The sequence below is a fragment of the Girardinichthys multiradiatus genome, chromosome 1 (assembly GCF_021462225.1).
Source record: "Girardinichthys multiradiatus isolate DD_20200921_A chromosome 1, DD_fGirMul_XY1, whole genome shotgun sequence".
Taxonomy (NCBI): domain Eukaryota; kingdom Metazoa; phylum Chordata; class Actinopteri; order Cyprinodontiformes; family Goodeidae; genus Girardinichthys; species Girardinichthys multiradiatus.
Genome location: NC_061794.1, coordinates 46,290,296 through 46,303,543, shown reverse-complemented (window position 1 = coordinate 46,303,543; position 13,248 = coordinate 46,290,296). Strand labels below are relative to the sequence as shown.

The following is a 13,248-nucleotide window of genomic DNA, read 5'->3' as shown; positions in this document are numbered from 1 at the left end:
TCTTACAAAATTAGCATATCATTAAAAGGGTCTCTAAACGAGCTATGAACCTAATCATCTGAATCAACGAGTTAACTCTAAACACCTGCAAAAGATTCCTGAGGCCTTTAAAACTCCCAGCCTGGTTCATCACTCAAAACCCCAATCATGGGTAAGACTGCCGACCTGACTGCTGTCCAGAAGGCCACTATTGACACCCTCAAGCAAGAGGGTAAGACACAGAAAGAAATTTCTGAACAAATAGGCTGTTCCCAGACTGCTGTATCAAGGCACCTCAGTGGGAAGTCTGTGGGAAGGAAAAAGTGTGGCAGAAAACGCTGCACAACGAGAAGAGGTGACTGGACCCTGAGGAAGATTGTGGAGAAGGGCCGATTCCAGACCTTGGAGGACCTGCGGAAGCAGTGGACTGAGTCTGGAGTAGAAACATCCAGAGCCACCGTGCACAGGCGTGTGCAGGAAATGGGCTACAGGTGCCGCATTCCCCAGGTCAAGCCACTTTTGAACCAGAAACAGCGGCAGAAGCGCCTGACCTGGGCTACAGAGAAGCAGCACTGGACTGTTTCTCAGTGGTCCAAAGTACTTTTTTTGGATGAAAGCAAATTCTGCATGTCATTCGGAAATCAAGGTGCCAGAGTCTGGAGGAAGACTGGGGAGAAGGAAATGCCAAAATGCCAGAAGTCCAGTGTCAAGTACCCACAGTCAGTGATGGTCTGGGGTGCCGTGTCAGCTGCTGGTGTTGGTCCACTGTGTTTTATCAAGGGCAGGGTCAATGCAGCTAGCTATCAGGAGATTTTGGAGCACTTCATGCTTCCATCTGCTGAAAAGCTTTATGGAGATGAAGATTTCATTTTTCAGCACGACCTGGCACCTGCTCACAGTGCCAAAACCACTGGTAAATGGTTTACTGACCATGGTATCACTGTGCTCAATTGACCTGCCAACTCTCCTGACCTGAACCCCATAGAGAATCTGTGGGATATTGTGAAGAGAACGTTGAGAGACTCAAGACCCAACACTCTGGATGAGCTAAAGGCTGCTATCGAAGCATCCTGGGCCTCCATAAGACCTCAGCAGTGCCACTGATTGCCTCCATGCCACGCCGCATTGAAGCAGTCATTTCTGCAAAAGGATTCCCGACCAAGTATTGAGTGCATAACTGTACATGATTATTTGAAGGTTGACTTTTTTTGTATTAAAAACACTTTTCTTTTATTGGTCGGATGAAATATGCTAATTTTGTGAGATAGGAATTTTGGGTTTTCATGAGCTGTATGCCAAAATCATCCGTATTAAGACAAGAAAAGACCTGAAATATTTCAGTTAGTGTGCAATGAATCTAAAATATATGAATGTTAAATTTTCATCATGACATTATGGAAAATAATGAACTTTATCACAATATGCTAATATTTTGAGAAGGACCTGTAGGTTGTACCTCTAGTAAAACAAAACAAAAACTGTTAGATTTAAAAGAATTTTACATGAAATTGATGGAACTATCAAAACCAAAAAACTTATTTTGTTCACACAAAACCTGCAGTAAATAAAAATAAAAAACACCAAATGTGTATTTATGGCTTTAAGTAGTAACTGAATCAATGAAAAGGCCAAATGTCTCAGGCCCTATTAAAGGACTGCTCATGAGTTAAGGATGTTACCATATTTTCTTTGAACTGGATCAGGGTTGTCAGATGAACAACTGGAAATGTAATGGTGCGGCTACATGAACTAACAATAGGAAAACAGTCATGGTAGAATTTCCCAGTTATAAAGAAATCCTTCTTCTCACTAGGCAGTACAGGTTTGTGCGCCTGTCCTGTCATCCACTGCATGACTTTCCCAACAGTCAGCTGCTGTGGATCATCACTTTCTTCATCACACTGGACATCTTGTTCTTCAAAGACAGATTAATGTTAGTGAGGGAAAAAGAAAACAAATTAAACGCCTAGCATTTCTAGAAAAGAAATGTTACCTTTCCTGTCAGTTTTAGACTAACATCATCTTATGTTGAGAAAGTGGTGACAGTTTGGGTTAAACCTTGAAATCAATATTATGCATAATCTCATACTATATAGCAATATTTCTGTGATCCTCCATGATATGTTGGCACTTTCAGTATGTATAGTGAATGAACTAGTTACTATCACAATGTAAATGTAACTCAGCATCTGTAAAACACATTGAGTTACAACCATTCTTGTGTAGGTCAATTAATTGTAGCAGACATATTGGATTGGGTTTAGCTAAAAGGTTTACCAGCTGTATAGATATGATAATAAAGGTTCTCAGACATGGCAAATTCCAAAATGGTTTAAAAATAAAGCAACTGGACTTCAGTTCTTGTAGTTAAAGACATTTTGCTCTTAGCGCGAAACATTTTCAACCACAAGAAGTGAGGTCCAGTTGCTTTATTTTAAACCTTTTTCATGTGCTGTATAGATGTACACCCAGTGATTTCTGAAAGGGTCATAGAAATGTCCAGTTGTTCATGATATATTTTAAATAGGATCATGCAAATTAACTCCAATTGTTATTCAAAAGTTTTAAACAGATGTCAAAGGATCAGATAGTGCTCAGAGTATAAATTAAGGATCACTCTCAGCTACTTACATACAAAACTACCTCAATATCTATGAAACTGACAATGTTGTAGCCATTTTTTTAAAATCCAGAAATGTGGGCTTAATAAAATGTTTCATACCTGCTCCAAGCCTCATTGGATTGCATATTCTAATTTATTGAATATGACTCTACATGTATGATCAATGTTTACTAGTTTCAGTGAAAATTGTTCAGTGATTTGAAAATATGTTGCTAAGAGTACATACAAATGGACATGCAGACACCAGCCAGAACATTATCCCTCCACTTTAACATTGTTAATAGGCAATAACTAACATACTACTGCCCGCTGAAACATACCACAGTCCTCAATATCTTGTAGAAAGTCTTGAAAAAAGTTCATGATGTTTATTTCTCTGCTGTATTTCACAGAACCCTTCTCACTGAATACGGGTTTGAACCTTTCCAGGACAAATGCTGCATCCACCTGGCATGCAAAAATCATCAAAGAACACATAAATCATGCTAAATATTTATCTAAATAGTTTAATTGAGACAACATAAAAAATGTATACCAACTCTGTCATCTTCCCCTGGAACAAACAGAGGCAGACAAAGGCCTCAAGGAGGCCGTACAGCCGCAGACCTTTTCTTAGCTGCTCCAACATCGGTACAAGTCTCATTGTTGAGTGCAGGACAACAGCCCTGAAACATAAGGTTTATAAAAGGTATTTCAGTGGAAGTTATTCACCAAAAATAGTCTCCATGTTTGGAAAACCAGTGATATCCATATAACCTTATTAAATCATTACCTGGTAATAAGGTCTTTTTTTATCCACAGACACTTTTCCAGTATAACCACAGCCTACAATGTCATCAATAAGGTCATTAATGTTCTCATCAGTTGCCCTGTTTACCTGAAGACAGAAAAAGCTTTAAATAACTTTCCCAACATCTTGTAGGTTCTCCAGGTAGGTTGCAGTTAAGGAATGTTACAGAACTGGGAGATAATAGGTTCCTGGTAGCTTCACACATGATTCTTCTCAAGTTCTTGGCAGTTAATTTGCTGGGTTTGTTTCTCAATACGTTTCTTACATCCCTGTTGACTATTTGCAACATGTTCGATGGCTCTCTAATCACGCCCCAATATCTTAGCAGTTTCAATAGTTTTGCATTCCTCTGAGCGACTTCAGTTAATTCTTGACTTTTCACCGACAGTCAAATCTCCTTTTTGACCAATTTTGCCAAAAGAAAAGAAGGTGCCGAATCATTATGCACACCTTGATATAGGGTGTTGCCCTCCTTAGACCACACCTTCCCTTAATACCCAGCTACATATCACCTGTTATGCTAAAAATACATTAAGCATTCAAGTTGATCGAGCTTAGAGTAAGAAATATGCCTAAATATGGTCAAAATACTCATTTGCCTAATACTGTACACAATGTACAAAGAGGCCATGCATATACATAAGTAATTAACTGTTGTCACTTCAACAAAGTTTTAACATGCAACACCAATTCCAATGAAGTTGGAACAAACAAAAGACATGGTACAGTATTTGGTCAGCTTTCAAAATGTTATCATTGTTACCTCTGTAATAAGGTGCAACAGCTCTGAGTCTGTGATGTCATTACTTGACACCTGTATGCTGTCTGAATCACCGAATCACCAGAGCACAGGTATCTGTAGCACCATTCACTACTTCTTTGTGCAATACTAACTGCCATTACTTGTCCTGCAGTCCTAAATATCAAGAGAATAAAAACAGTTTATTGGATTTAACTAGAGTGTACAAATGTATTTACACAAAACGAACGTGATAACACAACGTACCTGAAATAACTTATCCAGGCTGTTCAGACAGTACAGAGGATTTTTGCCTTTCTTGTCAGCACTGCCCACAAATAGTTTCTTTTCGATCTCAGCAATCATTTCTGAACAGGAAAACAGAAATATACACACACACACTCTGGAGACTTTTAACTCTGAAACGTAGAGAGATGTTGCAATAGTACCTGTTAGAAACTCTTTACTTAGAGCGCCCGTATCAATGCCAGATTCTCCAAAAAAAGAAACTTTCAATCTGCAATTTGGAAGAGATTTCTTTTGGCGTTGCCACGGTTGCATTCCCCGACTAAAGAGGTTGATTCTTGAAACGCAGAGGGAAAAGGTGCTGCTTTCATCCACTTGGCAACTGATCCAGTTCAAGATTTCATCTCAGCTGTAATGTTTTGACATAATACATAAGGATAGGTATGTTATAAATTAAAACATATATAACAAAACTCATGATAATACTTTGATCAAATAGGGCAAAGTCACGCGTTATGAAAGCTGGTCTAATACGCTATTTTACAAGAAGTGTTGGGGCACACCAACAAATAAATGGATCACTTCCATGACTGCAGGTATATCAAGTTCAGTGTAGAAAAACATGACCGGCCTTGCACAGAGTCCTGGCCTGAACCGTACAGAACACCTTTGGGATGACCTAGAGCAGAGTCAGGTTTTCTCATCTAACTATGAACTCACTAGGATCTACACTTACTAACTGTGATCTGAGTGTCATTGGGAGGGTTTTTTTTTTTAACCTTTGAAAAGAACGGATTTGTGCACTTGAAATGCCAACATTGCCTTCTTTGTCTGAAGAGCTACAGGGAAAAAATAGAATATATATGCAATAAGCACAGCACAAATTAAAATGCTATTGAAAATAAAAGTTCATTTCAAATTCAAGCACCATATTCCACAGTCAGATGCATGTGTTTCTATTGTATCAATGTCGAATACACCTCTGCAGACTGGACACTCTGCAGTCTAAAATAGTAATATAAAATGTATAACACATAAGCTTACATGATTAATCAAAGCAAACAACAACAAGAAAGATGCCTTTCTCACCATCTTTGTCTGAGATTCTGTGCTTAATGGAGGCATGTGGTCTGGGTTGCAGCTTCCCTAAATCACACAATACCAAATAACTGTTAAAATTACAGCAAATGTTCACATACTGACAGCCAATAACTGACATACACTCTCTGGGGAACTGTCCAGATCAATACTCTCATCTATGCAGCTCTTAATGTGAAATGGAAGCGCTTGAAGTGGAACCATCTTCTTGCAGGTGGTGCATGGGGCTTTGGGCATGTTTTCAAATTCTTTTGCTTCTGGTGGTAAGGGAGCGGTATCTATTTCCTCCTGTAAAGGGGCTATGTACAGTGTACATTTTCCATTTCCACTGACTGCTTTTAGCTGCTGCCCACTATATCCATCAGAACCGGGAGGAATGACAACTAATGTTCGCTGCCCACCTCCACCTACAAATGTAAAAGGAGACAATCATAAATATTTATTACTCGAGTCTATGCCACTTCACCTGGTGAAACTAGTTGCATAACACTGAATTTACACATTTTTTATGTTCTTTTAAGAAAGAACATAAAAAATAACATAAAATCCACCCATACCTGTAGACTTGTGTAACAGCCAGCCACCATTAATACTGCTAAGCCGTGGAAATGCATTGAGCAGAAAATCTGTCAGCTTGAACAAAACATTTTAGATATAGTTACTGAGTGTTGTAAATACAGTAAAATAAAAAAATATTTCTCATACATCTGTTATTCTTGAATCTGAGGGTAAAATTTGTCATTAATTTTAAATATCCAATTTATTTATACAATACACCACCTTAATAGCTATTAAACCCAAATTAATAAACCTTAAAGAGAAATACCTGGGAATGTGTGAAGCTTTCGGTTACCGTGAGAGACCTTTTCCCAAGACCAGCCAGTATGAGCTGCAGCTCTTCATCTCCTTTGGGTGTTTTTGAACGATGTCTATCAAGTAAGAAAAAGTTAACCAGAAAACCTTTTTGTAGTCGTGCATAGGGAGCGAAACATCTTTTGCCTTTTGCCTCTCTGCGAAAAAGTCCAGGAAAAGACCTAAAATGTAATTCGATGATAACAGAAATTAATATGGTGTCAAATGACCAGAAGGATAATAGAAATGAAAGATCATAAGATATACACTTGATAAACAAGACTGTGGCTAAGGTGAAACATACCTCGCCATTTCTTGATGCACTGACTGTCCAGAGCCACTACTCTGAGGACATCTTATTAGTTGTCCTGACTGTGAAGCTGTCCCCATTTGGGTTGTCTGTCCCTCAACAGACTGTCTTGCATTATCCTGTCTAACTGCCTCTGACCGTCCCTGGAGAACTTAACCTTCTGTTTAGAATATCCGCTAACTGGACCTAACAAAGAAGCCAATACAGTTACGAGGTTAAAAAAGCTACATGAAAAAGGTTACTTATCCTATATATTTTTGATATTAGCGACATTAAGATACATATAACTGTGATAAAAATTGTACATTTATGTGTAAAGCAGTATGTCGTTGAAAAAAACATGTGGATGATAACTTATTTATTTAAAAATTCAAGAAGACCCAAGTAGCAGTTTCCAACTAAATAGCAGGAAAAACACCCGTTTCATACTGTGTGTATTCAGTCAGCGGTAATAAACTTATAAAGTAAAGCTGTATATTGTCTATCTACTAGATTGTTATATGATTTAAAAAATAAAACTACCAATGTTCCGAAACAATTTTAATGTAATGTTTTACCTGGCTTTGTACCGTACTTTCTTGGTCCGTCATCTTAGCGCCAGTCCTGCTGCTTCTTCTTCTTCTGCTGGTGGTTCGCAACAAACTCAGAGGTGCATACCGCCACCTACTGTACATCATTGTATAACTCCACCCACTATATTCTATGTTTTAGTTTTGTATTTCATAAAAATAAGAACAATGCTTTATTTATAATACTCTTAATTTCCCCCCTATCTCCCCTCTGTTGATAATATTCATTTTAGACTGAATTATCTCCCATTACCCTTTTTCGTCATCCAAGGCCTAACTCTGTGCTCCACTAACCAGCCTGATCATCTGCTCACCAGTTCTTTACTGATGAACATCTTCCTGAGCTCCAAACCTTTTTCTAACCTTAATTGTTGTTCACGCACACCTTGCTCTATTAACTCTCTCCTTCCACTTACTGTACAGTCTCGGGGTGATTTTTTTCAACTATATTTTTATCTTTCAGCTGAATTTGCATCTATGCAACAAATGTTTCATTCCAAGAATAGGAAGAAGAACCTTGAACTCTGTTCTAACTTACTTTTCATCAACAGGCTAAAATCCAGCAGCATCTAATGTAAGCCTTTCTATGGCACCCAACTCTTAAAATTTGGTGTAATCCTAATAGCTGTTATATTATTTTATCCATATTTGGAAAACTTGATGCTTGGTATGATGAAGTAACTTGTGTAAAGTTATCAAAAAGGGAGGCTGAGGTTTCATTTGACATGTTTTCCTCTTAACACTCAGTATTAGTCACCCCTGCAATGTGCCAGCGCTCTAGAACAAAAGGAGCCCTTCTGAAAACCTCAGAAAAATGGCAACATGGTATAGTTGGGATTGAAACAGGTTTCCTGTAAACAGAATAGAAACTGGAAGTCACGTTTCTTATTTTACCTTGGCATTTGGTCACTTTATCGTGTCAAATGATACAAGAACAAAGATTTGCATTAGGCATGCACAATATATCACCATTAACGTCGGTATCAGCCGATGTCAGTTAAATTGTAACATATTGGTATTGGTCTGATAAGTAAAATTGGGCCGCCATTAACAACCGATGTTTATTTCCATCTTACAGACAGTTGTGTGGCCATGTGGTCTTTGTTTGGTCATGTGACGGTGATAGTGATGCAGGATTGTGGGGTGTTTAACTGAGGCAGAGAAGCAATTTTAGTGGTGTGGTTGTTTCTTTACAATGTTGTTGTGGAATTTTCTTATCAAAGTGGGTAGAAGTTGACTCACAAGAAGAGAAAAATCCGGACTTTGTCTTAATAAGTTTTATTCAAAGGCATTCAGCGTTTGAATGACTCTGTCACCAAGCAAGTCAGTTGAACAGAGTCCCGAACGCTATTTTCACACAATATTTATACCAGAACAAGACAGTGTTATCTCAACTGCAAAGAGTCTATGTTTTATGACCCAAACCCTTCTTGAGTTCAAAGGTGACAAGGTTATCTAGGAACAGACCTAACTGCCCTTCCTGACATTGTCCTAAAAGATGGGTCTGAACCATTAAACTTCTGATAATGGCTTTTACAGCTTCTTCCTCTAACACAGATGTTCTGAGGAGTAAGATAAAAAAGGTCATACACTGTGAAATGCTTACTGCAAGAATTTCCATCACAATGTCGAAAGGGTAGGGAGATATATATTGAAGTTACATGTACCTCTCCACCATGGGCTAGACCAAAGAGCTGTCCAAGGACACCAGGGAAAACTGTGGAGAAACCTAACCCTAACCATGCGCAAGGCTGGGATGGGCTACAGGACAGTAGGCAAGCAGCTTAGTCAAAAGGCAACAACTGTTGGCTCAATTATTAGAAAACGGAAGAAACTCTGCCAATTGCTCTTCAACTGGAACCCCATGCAAGATCTCACCTCATGGAGAATCAATGATCCTCAGAAAGGTGAGGGATCAGCCCAGAACTACATGGGGCAACCTAGTCAATGACCTGAAGAGAGCTGGGACCACAGTCTCAAAGACAGCTATTGGTAACACACTACCTGTCATGGATTAAATTCCTGCAGCTCAGGATTTTAATCCATGACGGCATAGTGTGTCCCAGGCCTGTCTCAAGGTTTCCTATGACTACCTCAATGATCCACTACTCTGAGGACATCTTATTAGTTGTCCTGACTGTGAAGCTGTCCCCATTTGGGTTGTCTGTCCCTCAACAGACTGTCTTGCATTATCCTGTCTAACTGCCTCTGACCGTCCCTGGAGAACTTAACCTTCTGTTTAGAATATCCGCTAACTGGACCTAACAAAGAAGCCAATACAGTTACGAGGTTAAAAAAGCTACATGAAAAAGGTTACTTATCCTATATATTTTTGATATTAGCGACATTAAGATACATATAACTGTGATAAAAATTGTACATTTATGTGTAAAGCAGTATGTCGTTGAAAAAAACATGTGGATGATAACTTATTTATTTAAAAATTCAAGAAGACCCAAGTAGCAGTTTCCAACTAAATAGCAGGAAAAACACCCGTTTCATACTGTGTGTATTCAGTCAGCGGTAATAAACTTATAAAGTAAAGCTGTATATTGTCTATCTACTAGATTGTTATATGATTTAAAAAATAAAACTACCAATGTTCCGAAACAATTTTAATGTAATGTTTTACCTGGCTTTGTACCGTACTTTCTTGGTCCGTCATCTTAGCGCCAGTCCTGCTGCTTCTTCTTCTTCTTCTTCTTCTGCTGGTGGTTCGCAACAAACTCAGAGGTGCATACCGCCACCTACTGTACATCATTGTATAACTCCACCCACTATATTCTATGTTTTAGTTTTGTATTTCATAAAAATAAGAACAATGCTTTATTTATAATACTCTTGATTTCCCCCCTGTCTCCCCTCTGTTCCTAATATTCCTTTTAGACTGAATTATCTCCCATTACCCTTTTTCGTCATCCAAGGCCTAACTCTGTGCTCCACTAACCAGCCTGATCATCTGCTCACCAGTTCTTTACTGATGAACATCTTCCTGAGCTCCAAACCTTTTTCTAACCTTAATTGTTGTTCATGCACACCTTGCTCTATTAACTCTCTCCTTCCACTTACTCTACAGTCTCGGGGTGATTTTTTACGAGTGCTGTAGATTCGTATTCTCAAAGAAAATAAATCGTATTCACAAACGGTTATAGCATATTATATTCATAAAGAATAAACCACAACTGTAAACTTGAACCTTATATTTGTAATTTCTTGAAGCTGAAACGTTTTATTTTGTATTCTTATAGAGAAAATATACAATACCTCTTTTGGATTTTACTTATGCACAACTATTGACTAATATGTACACATTTCCCTCTTTGCATACACATTGTTTTTGACAGCGTTCTTACCCCATACCTGAGACCGTCCAGTAATAACTGTGTAATATACTCGCAGCCAAAGCAGGAAGGAGCATCATAACCCATCGGACTATAGACTGATTTAAATTCAATTACATACATTCCAATTCAAAGGTAGTTAATGGTATTTGGTAGCAGGTTTTCTGCCTACTGAAGCCCAGCTGATCACATCCACCACTGACTTCAATCCCCTTTGATCTATTACCCTTAAAGAAAATCCAGTGCAACCAATTGCTTTTAGAAGTCACCTAACAAGTGAGCAAAGTCTAGCTGTGTGTAATGTAATCTTATTCAATCTGCAGCTGTTCTGTTTCTGTCCTGAAGAGATTTTTTAGGGAACATCGGAGAACAAACAGCTTCATTAAGACCAAGGAACACAGCGGACATGAAAGGGAGAGCGTTGTGGTGATGTTTAAAGCAGGTTTAGGTTCTACAACAATGTCCCAAGCTCTGAATATCTCACAGAGCTCTGTTCAATCCATCATCTGAACATGGAAAGGGGATGGACTGACTGGAGTCCTACCAAGACATGGACGCGAAACCTAAAGTGACAAACTGGACAAGAAAACCTGTTAGAGGCTCCAAAAGACTTGAGATTGGGGTGGAGGTCCACCTTCCAGCAGAAAAACGACCGTAAACATGTAGGCAGAGCTATGATGGTATGGCTTATATCAAGCTACATTCATGTTAGAGTGGCCTAGTTAAAGTCTGGAACAAAATCCAATTGAGAATCTACAGAACGACTCAAAAACTGATGTACACAGACTGTCTCAATGCAGCCTGACCCAGCTCGAGTTATTTGCCAAGAAGATAAATTGTCTAAAATTTCTTTATGTCGGGCACGGCGCTGGTGGTGTAGGGGTTAGCACGCGACCACATATAGAGCCCCCTCCTTCCTGTCTGCCTACTATCAAAAATAAAGGCCTCTAGTGCCGAAAAAATTCTTTAAAAGAAAAAAACAAATTCTTTACGTCTTTAGTTGCATGAAGCTCGTAGAGACATTCCCCAAAAAGGCTTGCAGCTATAACAACAGCAGTCTGTGGTTTTAAGGGACTCAGGGGTCTGAATACAAATACACACCACATTTCCTGACTTCTAGACCTAAGAAAGGTTTGAAAATCATTTATTTTTCTTTCTACTTCACAATTATGCAGTAATTTGTGTTTATCCATCACATAAAATCCCAATAAAATACATTCATTTTTGGATGTGACAATGTGAAAAGTTTGAAGGGTGTGAATATTTTTGCAAGGCCCTGTAGATGCCTGAATTTCAGAGCAGCACCTGATGATCATTTGACCTTTAGGAAAAACATTGTCTGATCTGTGACACGTATGAAAAAAGCCTTAACAGCTGCTTTATGAGGCCTTGTAACGATCACAACAGAGCTGCTCTCCCATCAGTCATTCAGTCACCTGCCAAAATATTTGCAGGTGTTGGACCACATGTTGTGCTGAATATTGGACCATTTGCACGTTGCTGGACGCTACCAGGCCTTTTGGCGTCATCGGCCATTTTGTATCCCAGGATAGTCCGCTGCTACGAATCCCAGCGGACACTGCGGCTGATATGACGGGGCGTCCCAAGTCCCACGTGGATTTTTCGTTTATTCTCCTCCGTTGGCCAACGAAAAAGAAAAATTCATGAAAGAGGTTTCTGGAATAAGAAGGCCAGAAATTTTACTTTGCCGATCGAAGAGGTGAGTTTAACACGTAACAGAAGAAAAAAAAACCTCACAGAGGTTTCAAGGAGACGGATCGCCACCTTCGCTCTTCTTTGAGTTTAACTGCGGACGCGCAAGTAACTCTCTCCACCTTTTCCTCGCTCGCTGCCCCAGAAGGAAGACTCCACCAAGTAACTCCGTTCTGTTTATTATTTTATTTCTAGTAAAGTAGTCTGGCCAGGGTAGAGCTAGGATTTTAGTGCAATTAGATTTGCCACTTATAGTCTGATTTGTTCTGAATTGTATGTGCATGCCATTGTTTTGAAACTTGCTGTTGGACTATGAGGCCGCCACGCTTCTCAAGTTGTGTTTTTACCGTGCGAACACCTGAGCGTAGGTGCGCCGTAAGACTGACTACTATAATAACCTCATGATGAAATTCAGCATTTTCTTTGTCTCCAACTTCGGGTTTTATGAGTTGCTGCCAAAAGTTTTCTAACCCTTTGTCTTCTCCAACATCCCCAGCGGTGGGGAAAGTTTTACGACTCACCGTAACTAAGCTACAGGTTGGGGGGGCTACGCTCCCAAAACTCCGTTCAACACCATATTCCTTTGTCAGGATTATCACTTTTGCCATAACTGCTGTTTTGTTTTATCTGTTTAGTTAGATATTTTTTTACCCTTCTGTGTAGAACTTTGCATGTTTGATTAGGTGAAGATTATTGAATCGGAATAGCGAGGTGGATCAGGAAGTTGATTTAATAAAGATTCACGTAGATAAAGAGAAGGCGTTTGTGTTTATTTTGTGCAAGAGTGATTTGTCAGTCAACATAAGGTTAAAGTTCCCCACGTTTCAGCAGAAACGGTTGATTAAACAGTGACATCTCTGGTAATAGTTATCAATTATTACTGAGTATTTAAGGGTTGTAATTATCAGAGGCGTTGAGCCACAATTACAACACCAGAAGACATCTCTGGTTTCGATTCATAAATGAGGATTTTTGGTTAAGAAATTGA

At 39.0% G+C, this 13,248-nt stretch overlaps 1 protein-coding gene and 1 long non-coding RNA gene across 3 annotated transcripts in view; one reads left to right on the top strand and one right to left on the bottom strand.

Annotated features, from left to right (window-relative positions):
* si:dkey-96f10.1 (6-phosphofructo-2-kinase/fructose-2,6-bisphosphatase) overlaps nt 1-13,248 on the top strand; it is a 37,426-nt gene that overhangs the window by 10,582 nt on the left and 13,596 nt on the right. The gene's annotated exons all lie outside the window — the stretch shown is intronic.
* Nucleotides 1,474-7,253, bottom strand: LOC124876111. Of its 2 annotated transcripts, XR_007040219.1 has the most exons (13): nt 7,195-7,253; nt 6,632-6,823; nt 6,302-6,509; nt 6,033-6,108; nt 5,599-5,882; nt 5,467-5,523; nt 4,581-4,786; nt 4,399-4,499; nt 4,156-4,308; nt 3,375-3,479; nt 3,142-3,267; nt 2,923-3,049; nt 1,474-1,894 (listed from the first exon to the last, which is right to left on the bottom strand). It is a non-coding gene; the product is annotated as an uncharacterized LOC124876111 (long non-coding RNA). The 2 variants fall into 2 exon arrangements; XR_007040218.1 differs by having other exon boundaries at nt 5,467-5,882.